Genomic DNA, 10,000 nt, shown 5'->3' on the forward strand with positions numbered 1-10,000 from the left:
CACGTTGGACGCGGACAGGCTATCGCGGCTCTCTCGATCATCAAGGCCGGCAAAGTATACCCTCGGTAAAAAAATCTTACGAGGGTGAAATGTTCATCGTGGTGTCGCACGTAAGACGCGGACAGGCTACCGCGGGTCTCTCGATCATCCAGGCCGGCAAAAAATTTTAACGAAGGGTGAATGTTCATCGTGGTGTCGCACGTTAGACGCGGACAGGCTACCGCGGGTCTCTCGATCATCCAGGCCGGCAAACATGATACCCTCGGAAACTAACCTCGGTAAAAAAATTTTACGAGGGTGAAATGTTCATCGTGGTGTCGCACGTTAGACGCGGACAGGCTACCGCGGGTCTCTCGATCATCCAGGCCGGCAAACTATACCCTCGGTAAAAAAAAATTTTACGAGGGTGAAATGTTCATCGTGGTGTCGCACGTTAGACGCGGACAGGCTACCGCGGGTCTCTCGATCATCCAGGCCGGCAAACTATACCCTCGGTAAAAAAAAAATTTTACGAGGGTGAAATGTTCATCGTGGTGTCGCACGTTAGACGCGGACAGGCTACCGCGGGTCTCTCGATCAGTCCAGGCCGGCAAACTATACCCTCGGTAAAAAAAAATTTTACGAGGGTGAAATGTTCATCGTGTGGGTCGCACGTTAGACGCGGACAGGCTACCGCGGGTCTCTCGATCGTCCAGGCCGGCAAACTATACCCTCGGTAAAAATTTTTTACGAGGGTGAAATTTTCATCGTGTGGGTCGCACGTTAGACGCGGACAGGCTACCGCGGGTCTCTCGATCGTCCAGGCCGGCAAACTATACCCTCGGTAAAAATTTTTTACGAGGGTGAAATGTTCATCGTGGTGTCGCACGTTAGACGCGGACAGGCTACCGCGGGTCTCTCGATCGTCCAGGCCGGCAAAGTATACCCTCGGTAAAAATTTTTTACGAGGGTGAAATGTTCATCGTGGGGTCGCACGTTAGACGCGGACAGGCTACCGCGGGTCTCTCGATCGTCCAGGCCGGCAAACTATACCCTCGGTTAAAAAAATTTACGAGGGTGAAATGTTCATCGTGTGGGTCGCACGTTAGACGCGGACAGGCTACCGCGGGTCTCTCGATCGTCCAGGCCGGCAAACTATACCCTCGGTAAAAAAATTTTACGAGGGTGAAATGTTCATCGTGGGGGTCGCACGTTAGACGCGGACAGGCTACCGCGGGTCTCTCGATCGTCCAGGCCGGCAAACTATACCCTCGGTAAAAAAATTTTACGAGGGTGAAATGTTCATCGTGGGGTCGCACGTTAGACGCGGACAGGCTACCGCGGGTCTCTCGATCGTCCAGGCCGGCAAACTATACCCTCGGTAAAAAAAATTTACGAGGGTGAAATGTTCATCCGTGGGGGTCGCACGTTAGACGCGGACAGGCTACCGCGGGTCTCTCGATCGTCCAGGCCGGCAAACTATACCCTCGGTAAAAATTTTTTACGAGGGTGAAATTTTCATCGTGTGGGTCGCACGTTAGACGCGGACAGGCTACCGCGGGTCTCTCGATCGTCCAGGCCGGCAAACTATACCCTCGGTAAAAATTTTTTACGAGGGTGAAATGTTCATCGTGGTGTCGCACGTTAGACGCGGACAGGCTACCGCGGGTCTCTCGATCGTCCAGGCCGGCAAAGTATACCCTCGGTAAAAATTTTTTACGAGGGTGAAATGTTCATCGTGGGGGTCGCACGTTAGACGCGGACAGGCTACCGCGGGTCTCTCGATCGTCCAGGCCGGCAAAGTATACCCTCGGTAAAAAATTTTTACGAGGGTGAAATGTTCATCGTGGGGTCGCACGTTAGACGCGGACAGGCTACCGCGGGTCTCTCGATCGTCCAGGCCGGCAAACTATACCCTCGGTAAAAAAATTTTACGAGGGTGAAATGTTCATCGTGGGGTCGCACGTTAGACGCGGACAGGCTACCGCGGGTCTCTCGATCGTCCAGGCCGGCAAAGTATACCCTCGGTAAAAAAAATTTTACGAGGGTGAAATGTTCATCGTGGGGTCGCACGTTAGACGCGGACAGGCTACCGCGGGTCTCTCGACCATCGAGGCCGTCTAACTATACCCTCGGTAAAAAAAAAATTACGAGGGTGAAATTTTCATCGGGAAGCCGCACGTTAGACGCGGACAGGCTACCGCGGGTCTCTCGACCATCGAGGCCGTCTGACTATACCCTCGGTAAAAAAAAAAAATTACAAGGCTGAAATTTTCATCGGGAAGCCGTACGTTAGACGCAGGCCAGCTACTGCGGGTCTCCTCGATCGTCCAGGCCGGCAAAGTATACCCTCGGTAAAAAAATTTTACGAGGGTGAAATGTTCATCGTGGTGTCGCACGTTAGACGCGGACAGGCTACCGCGGGTCTCTCGACCATCGAGGCCGTCTAACTATACCCTCGGTAAAAAAAAAATTACGAGGGTGAAATTTTCATCGGGAAGCCGCACGTTAGACGCGGACAGGCTACCGCGGGTCTCTCGACCATCGAGGCCGTCTGACTATACCCTCGGTAAAAAAAAAATTACAAGGCTGAAATTTTCATCGGGAAGCCGTACGTTAGACGCAGGCCAGCTACTGCGGGTCTCTCGACCATCGAGGCCGTCTAACTATACCCTCGGTAAAAAAAAATTTACAAGGCTGAACTGTTCATCGAGAAGCCGTACGTTAGACGCAGGCAGGCTACCGCGGGTCTCTCGACCATCCATCGAAGCCGTCTGACTGTACCCTCGGTAAAAAAAATTTTACAAGGCTGAAATGTTCATCGAGAAGGCCGTACGTTAGACGCAGGCAGGCTACCGCGGGTCTCTCGACCATCGAAGCCTTCAAACTATACCCTCGGTAAAATTTTTTTACAAGGGTGAAATTTCATCGAGAAGCCGTACGTTAGACGCAGGCAGGCTACCGCGGGTCTCTCGACCATCGAAGCCTTCAAACTATACCCTCGGTAAAAATTTTTTACGGTGAACTGTTCATCGAGAAGCCGTACGTTAGACGCAGGCAGGCTACCGCGGGTCTCTCGACCATCCATCGAAGCCGTCTGACTGTACCCTCGGTAAAAAAAATTTTACAAGGCTGAAATGTTCATCGAGAAGCCGTACGTTAGACGCAGGCAGGCTACCGCGGGTCTCTCGACCATCGAAGCCTTCAAACTATACCCTCGGTAAAATTTTTTTACAAGGGTGAAATTTTCATCGAGAAGCCGTACGTTAGACGCAGGCAGGCTACCGCGGGTCTCTCGACCATCGAAGCCTTCAAACTATACCCTCGGTAAAAATTTTTTACAAGGGTGAACTTTTCATCGAGAAGCCGTACGTTAGACGCAGGCAGGCTACCGCGGGTCTCTCGACCATCGAAGCCTTCAAACTATACCCTCGGTAAAAATTTTTTACAAGGGTGAACTGTTCATCGAGAAGCCGTACGTTAGACGCAGGCAGGCTACCGCGGGTCTCTCGACCATCCATCGAAGCCGTCTGACTGTACCCTCGGTAAAAAAAATTTTACAAGGCTGAAATGTTCATCGAGAAGCCGTACGTTAGACGCAGGCAGGCTACCGCGGGTCTCTCGACCATCGAAGCCTTCAAACTATACCCTCGGTAAAAATTTTTTACAAGGGTGAACTGTTCATCGAGAAGCCGTACGTTAGACGCAGGCAGGCTACCGCGGGTCTCTCGACCATCCATCGAAGCCGTCTGACTGTACCCTCGGTAAAAAAAATTTTACAAGGCTGAAATGTTCATCGAGAAGCCGTACGTTAGACGCAGGCAGGCTACCGCGGGTCTCTCGACCATCGAAGCCGTCTAACTGTACCCTCGGTAAAAAAAATTTACAAGGCTGAAATGTTCATCGGGAAGCCGTCCGTTAGACGCAGGCAGACTACCGCGGGTCTCTCGACCATCGAAGCCGTCTAACTGTACCCTCGGTAAAAAATTTTTACAAGGCTGAAATGTTCATCGGAAAGCCGCACGTTAGACGAGGCAGGCTACCGCGGGTCTCTCGACCATCCATCGAAGCCGTCTGACTGTACCCTCGGTAAAAAAATTTTACAAGGCTGAAAGGTTCATCGGAAAGCCGCACGTTAGATGCGGACAGGCTACCGCGGGTCTCTCGACCATCCATCGAAGCCGTCTGACTGTACCCTCGGTAAAAAAAATTTTACAAGGCTGAACTGTTCATCGAGAAGCCGTACGTTAGACGCAGGCAGGCTACCGCGGGTCTCTCGACCATCCATCGAAGCCGTCTGACTGTACCCTCGGTAAAAAAAATTTTACAAGGCTGAAAGGTTCATCGGAAAGCCGCACGTTAGATGCGGACAGGCTACCGCGGGTCTCTCGACCATCGAGGCCTTCAAACTATACCCTCGGTAAAAAATTTTTACAAGGGTGAAATTTTCATCGGGAAGCCGCACGTAAGACGCAGGCAGGCTACCGCGGGTCTCTCGACCATCGAGGCCGTCAAACTATACCCTCGGTAACAATTTTTTAGAAGGGTGAAATTTTCATCGGGAAGCCGCACGTTAGATGCGGACAGGCTACCGCGGGTCTCTCGACCATCGAGACCTTCAAACTATACCGTCGGTAAAAAAATTTCACGTGGGTTACATTTTCATCGGGAAGCCGCACGTTAGACGCAGGCGAGCTACCGCGGGTCTCTCGACCATTCAGGCCGGCAAACAATACCCTCGGTAAATATTTTTTACGTGGGTGAGATTTTCATCGGGATGTCGCACGTTAGACGCGGACAGGTTACCGCGGGTCTCTCGACCATCGGCGGCCAGCCAAAGCCATAGCCTAGTCAAAAAGTGTTACAGGTTGACAATTTTTCATCGGGAAGCCGCACGTAAGAATAGTACAGCAGGTCTCTCGATGAAACGATCACATTTCATGTAACGTAACGTAACGAAGGCAGGCATCGTACACCCTAACCCTAAGCCGCCTCTTGACGATGCCTAACCCTAACCCTAACCCTAACCCTAACCACCCTAACCCTAACCCTAACCCTAACCCTAACCCTAACCCTAACCCTAACCCTAACCCTAACCCTAACCCTAACCCTAACCCTAACCCTAACCCTAACCCTAACCCCTAGCCTGTTACTTAGGCCGTGTCAGGACCCAGGCTGGCATTATTCCTCGATACGTGTAGGTACGTGGTCGGCCTGTCTGGTACCGGGCGATCACGGGTCTCTACCGCAGGCAAAGGTACGTGGTCGGCCTTTACCGGGCTACCGCGGGTAGGTAGATACGTGAAGACCCGCATAAGCCCGTGGTACCCGTCTGGTACCGGGCGATCACGGGTCTCTACCGCAGGCAAAGGTACGTGGTCGGCCTTTACCGGGCTACCGCGGGTAGGTAGATACGTGAAGACCCCGCATAAGCCCGTGGTACCCGTCTGGTACCGGGCGATCACGGGTCTCTACCGCAGGCAAAGGTACGTGGTCGGCCTTTACCGGGCTACCGCGGGTAGGTAGATACGTGAAGACCCCGCATAAGCCCGTGGTACCCGTCTGGTACCGGGCGATCACGGGTCTCTACCGCAGGCAAAGGTACGTGGTCGGCCTTTACCGGGCTACCGCGGGTAGGTAGATACGTGAAGACCCCGCATAAGCCCGTGGTACCCGTCTGGTACCGGGCGATCACGGGTCTCTACCGCAGGCAAAGGTACGTGGTCGGCCTTTACCGGGCTACCGCGGGTAGGTAGATACGTGAAGACCCGCATAAGCCCGTGGTACCCGTCTGGTACCGGGCGATCACGGGTCTCTACCGCAGGCAAAGGTACGTGGTCGGCCTTTACCGGGCTACCGCGGGTAGGTAGATACGTGAAGACCCGCATAAGCCCGTGGTACCCGTCTGGTACCGGGCGATCACGGGTCTCTACCGCAGGCAAAGGTACGTGGTCGGCCTTTACCGGGCTACCGCGGGTAGGTAGATACGTGAAGACCCGCATAAGCCCGTGGTACCCGTCTGGTACCGGGCGATCACGGGTCTCTACCGCAGGCAAAGGTACGTGGTCGGCCTTTACCGGGCTACCGCGGGTAGGTAGATACGTGAAGACCCCGCATAAGCCCGTGGTACCCCTCTAACAGGCCGTCCACGTACCTTCCTCGTGGTAGCCCGCTAACAGGCCGTCCACGTACCTTCCTCGTGGTAGCCCGCTAACAGGCCGTCCGTCCACGTACCTTTCTCGTGGTAGCCCGCTGACAGGTCGACCACGTCCCCTTCTTACCCGCGGTAGCTGGCTACCGAGGCCGTCGACGTACCTTTACCTGCGGTAGACCGCTATCAGGTCGACCACGTCCCTCCTTACCCGCGGTAGCTGGCTACCGAGGCCGTCGACGTACCTTTGCCTGCGGTAGCCCGCTATCGGGTCGACCACGTCCCTCCTTACCCGCGGTAGCTGGCTACCGAGGCCGTCGACGTACCTTTGCCTGCGGTAGCCCGCTATCGGGTCGACCACGTCCCTCCTTACCCGCGGTAGCTGGCTACCGAGGCCGTCGACGTACCTTTGCCTGCGGTAGACCGCTATCGGGTCGACCACGTCCCTCCTTACCCGCGGTAGCTGGCTACCGAGGCCGTCGACGTACCTTTGCCTGCCGTAGCCCGCTATCGGGTCGACCACGTCCCTCCTTACCCGCGGTAGCTGGCTACCGAGGCCGTCGACGTTCCTTTGCCTGCGATAGCCCGCTATCGGGTCGACCACGTCCCCTTCTTACCCGCGGTAGCTCGCTACCGAGGCCGTCGACGTACCTTTGCCGGCGGTAGCCCGCTATCGGGTCGACCACGTCCCTCCTTACCCGCGGTAGCTGGCTACCGAGGCCGTCGACGTACCTTTGCCTGCGGTAGACCGCTATCGGGTCGACCACGTCCCTCCTTACCCGCGGTAGCTGGCTACCGAGGCCGTCGACGTACCTTTGCCTGCCGTAGCCCGCTATCGGGTCGACCACGTCCCTCCTTACCCGCGGTAGCTGGCTACCGAGGCCGTCGACGTTCCTTTGCCTGCGATAGCCCGCTATCGGGTCGACCACGTCCCCTTCTTACCCGCGGTAGCTCGCTACCGAGGCCGTCGATGATCCTTTGCCGGCCGTAGCCCGCTATCGGGTCGACCACGTCCCTCCTTACCCGCGGTAGCTGGCTACCGAGGCCGTCGACGTTCCTTTGCCTGCCGTAGCCCGCTATCGGGTCGACCACGTACGATGATACCCGCGGTAGCCCGTTAGCACGGCCGTCCACGTCCCTTTACCCGCGGTAGCTCGCTACCGGGGCCGTCCACGTCCCTTTACCCGCGGTAGCTCGCTATCGGGTCGACCACGTACGATGAGACCCGCGGTAGCCCGCTAGCACGGCCGTCCACGTCCCTTTACCTGCGATAGCCCGCTATCGGGTCGACCACGTACGATGATACCCGCGGTAGCTCGCTACCGAGGCCGTCCACGTCCCTTTACCCGCGGTAGCTCGCTATCGGGTCGACCACGTACGATGAGACCCGCGGTAGCCCGCTAGCACGGCCGTCCACGTCCCTTTACCCGCGGAAGCTCGCTATCGGGTCGACCACGTACGATGAGACCCGCGGTAGCCCGCTAGCACGGCCGTCCACGTCCCTTTACCCGCGATAGCCCGCTATCGGGTCGACCACGTACGATGAGACCCGCGGTAGCCCGCTAGCACGGCCGTCCACGTCCCTTTACCCGCGGTAGCTCGCTATCGGGTCGACCACGTACGATGAGACCCGCGGTAGCCCGCTAGCACGGCCGTCCACGTCCCTTTACCCGCGGTAGCCCGCTATCGGGTCGACCGCGTACGATGAGACCCGCGGTAGCCCGCTAGCACGGCCGTCCACGTCCCTTTACCCGCGGTAGCCCGCTATCGGGTCGACCACGTACGATGAGACCCGCGGTAGCCCGCTAGCACGGCCGTCCACGTCCCTTTACCCGCGGTAGCCCGCTATCGGGTCGACCACGTACGATGAGACCCGCGGTAGCCCGCTAGCACGGCCGTCCACGTCCCTTTACCCGCGGTAGCCCGCTATCGGGTCGACCGCGTACGATGATATCCGCGGTAGCCCGCTAGCACGGCCGTCGACGTCCCTTTACCTGCGATAGCCCGCTATCGGGTCGACCACGTACGATGAGACCCGCGGTAGCCCGCTAGCACGGCCGTCCACGTCCCTTTACCCGCGATAGCCCGCTATCGGGTCGACCACGTACGATGAGACCCGCGGTAGCCCGCTAGCACGGCCGTCCACGTCCCTTTACCCGCGGTAGCTCGCTATCGGGTCGACCACGTACGATGAGACCCGCGGTAGCCCGCTAGCACGGCCGTCCACGTCCCTTTACCCGCGGTAGCCCGCTATCGGGTCGACCGCGTACGATGATATCCGCGGTAGCCCGCTAGCACGGCCGTCGACGTCCCTTTACCTGCGATAGCCCGCTATCGGGTCGACCACGTACGATGAGACCCGCGGTAGCTCGCTACCGAGGCCGTCGACGTCCCTTTACCCGCGGTAGCCCGCTATCGGGTCGACCACGTACGATGAGACCCGCGGTAGCTCGCTACCGAGGCCGTCGACGTCCCTTTACCCGCGGTAGCCCGCTATCGGGTCGACCACGTACGATGATACCCGCGGTACCTTCTCAGCCGCGGGTAAGCCCGCTGAAAAAAAAAAAAAAAAAAAAAAAAAATTTTTTTTTTCCCCATCGCATGCGGTAGCCCCGCTATCGAGGACGACCACGTCCCTTCTCAGCCGCGGGTAAGCCCGATGAAAAAAAAAAAAAAAAAAAAAAAAAAAATTTTTTCCCATCGCATGCGGTAGCCCCGCTATCGAGGACGACCACGTCCCTTCTCAGCCGCGGGTAAGCCCGATGAAAAAAAAAAAAAAAAAAAAAAAAATTTTTTCCCATCGCATGCGGTAGCCCCGCTATCGAGGACGACCACGTCCCTTCTCAGCCGCGGGTAAGCCCGATGAAAAAAAAAAAAAAAAAAAAAAAATTTTTTCCCATCGCATGCGGTAGCCCCGCTATCGAGGACGACCACGTCCCTTCTCAGCCGCGGGTAAGCCCGATGAAAAAAAAAAAAAAAAAAAAAAAAATTTTTTCCCATCGCATGCGGTAGCCCCGCTATCGAGGACGACCACGTCCCTTCTCAGCCGCGGGTAAGCCCGATGAAAAATTTTTTTTTTTTTTTTTTTTTTTCCCATCGCATGCGGTAGCCCCGCTATCGAGGTCGACCACGTACATTCTCAGCCGCGGGTAAGCCCGATGAAAAAAATTTTTTTTTTTTTTTTTTTTTTTTTTCCCATCGCATGCGGTAGCCCCGCTATCGAGGACGACCACGTCCCTTCTCAGCCGCGGGTAAGCCCGATGAAAAAAATTTTTTTTTTTTTTTTTTTTTTCCCATCGCATGCGGTAGCCCCGCTATCGAGGTCGACCACGTACATTCTCAGCCGCGGGTAAGCCCGATGAAAATTTTTTTTTTTTTTTTTTTTTTTTTTCCCATCGCATGCGGTAGCCCCGCTATCGAGGTCGACCACGTACCTTCTCAGCCGCGGGTAAGCCCGATGAAAAATTTTTTTTTTTTTTTTTTTTTTTTTTTTCCCATCGCATGCGGTAGCCCCGCTATCGAGGTCGACCACGTCCCTTCTCAGCCGCGGGTAAGCCCGATGAAAAAAAAAAAAAAAAAAAAAAAAAAAAAAAAAAAAAATTTCCCATCGCATGCGGTAGCCCCGCTATCGAGGACGACCACGTCGCTTCTCAGCCGCGGGTAAGCCCGATGAAAATTTTTTTTTTTTTTTTTTTTTTTTTCAAATGTCGAAAATTCCTTCCGGGGCCAGAACGGCACACATGTTAGGGGTCGGATGGGTAGTGGGGATCGTCGGATTGACGGGCGACCGCACCTGCCCCGGCTGTGCCGTCTTTTAAAAATTTTGAAAATTTTTGAAATCTTGGAATCCCCAGTCGTCGTGTGCAACTT

The sequence above is a fragment of the Mytilus trossulus genome, unplaced genomic scaffold (assembly GCF_036588685.1).
Source record: "Mytilus trossulus isolate FHL-02 unplaced genomic scaffold, PNRI_Mtr1.1.1.hap1 h1tg001022l__unscaffolded, whole genome shotgun sequence".
Lineage (NCBI taxonomy): Eukaryota > Metazoa > Mollusca > Bivalvia > Mytilida > Mytilidae > Mytilus > Mytilus trossulus.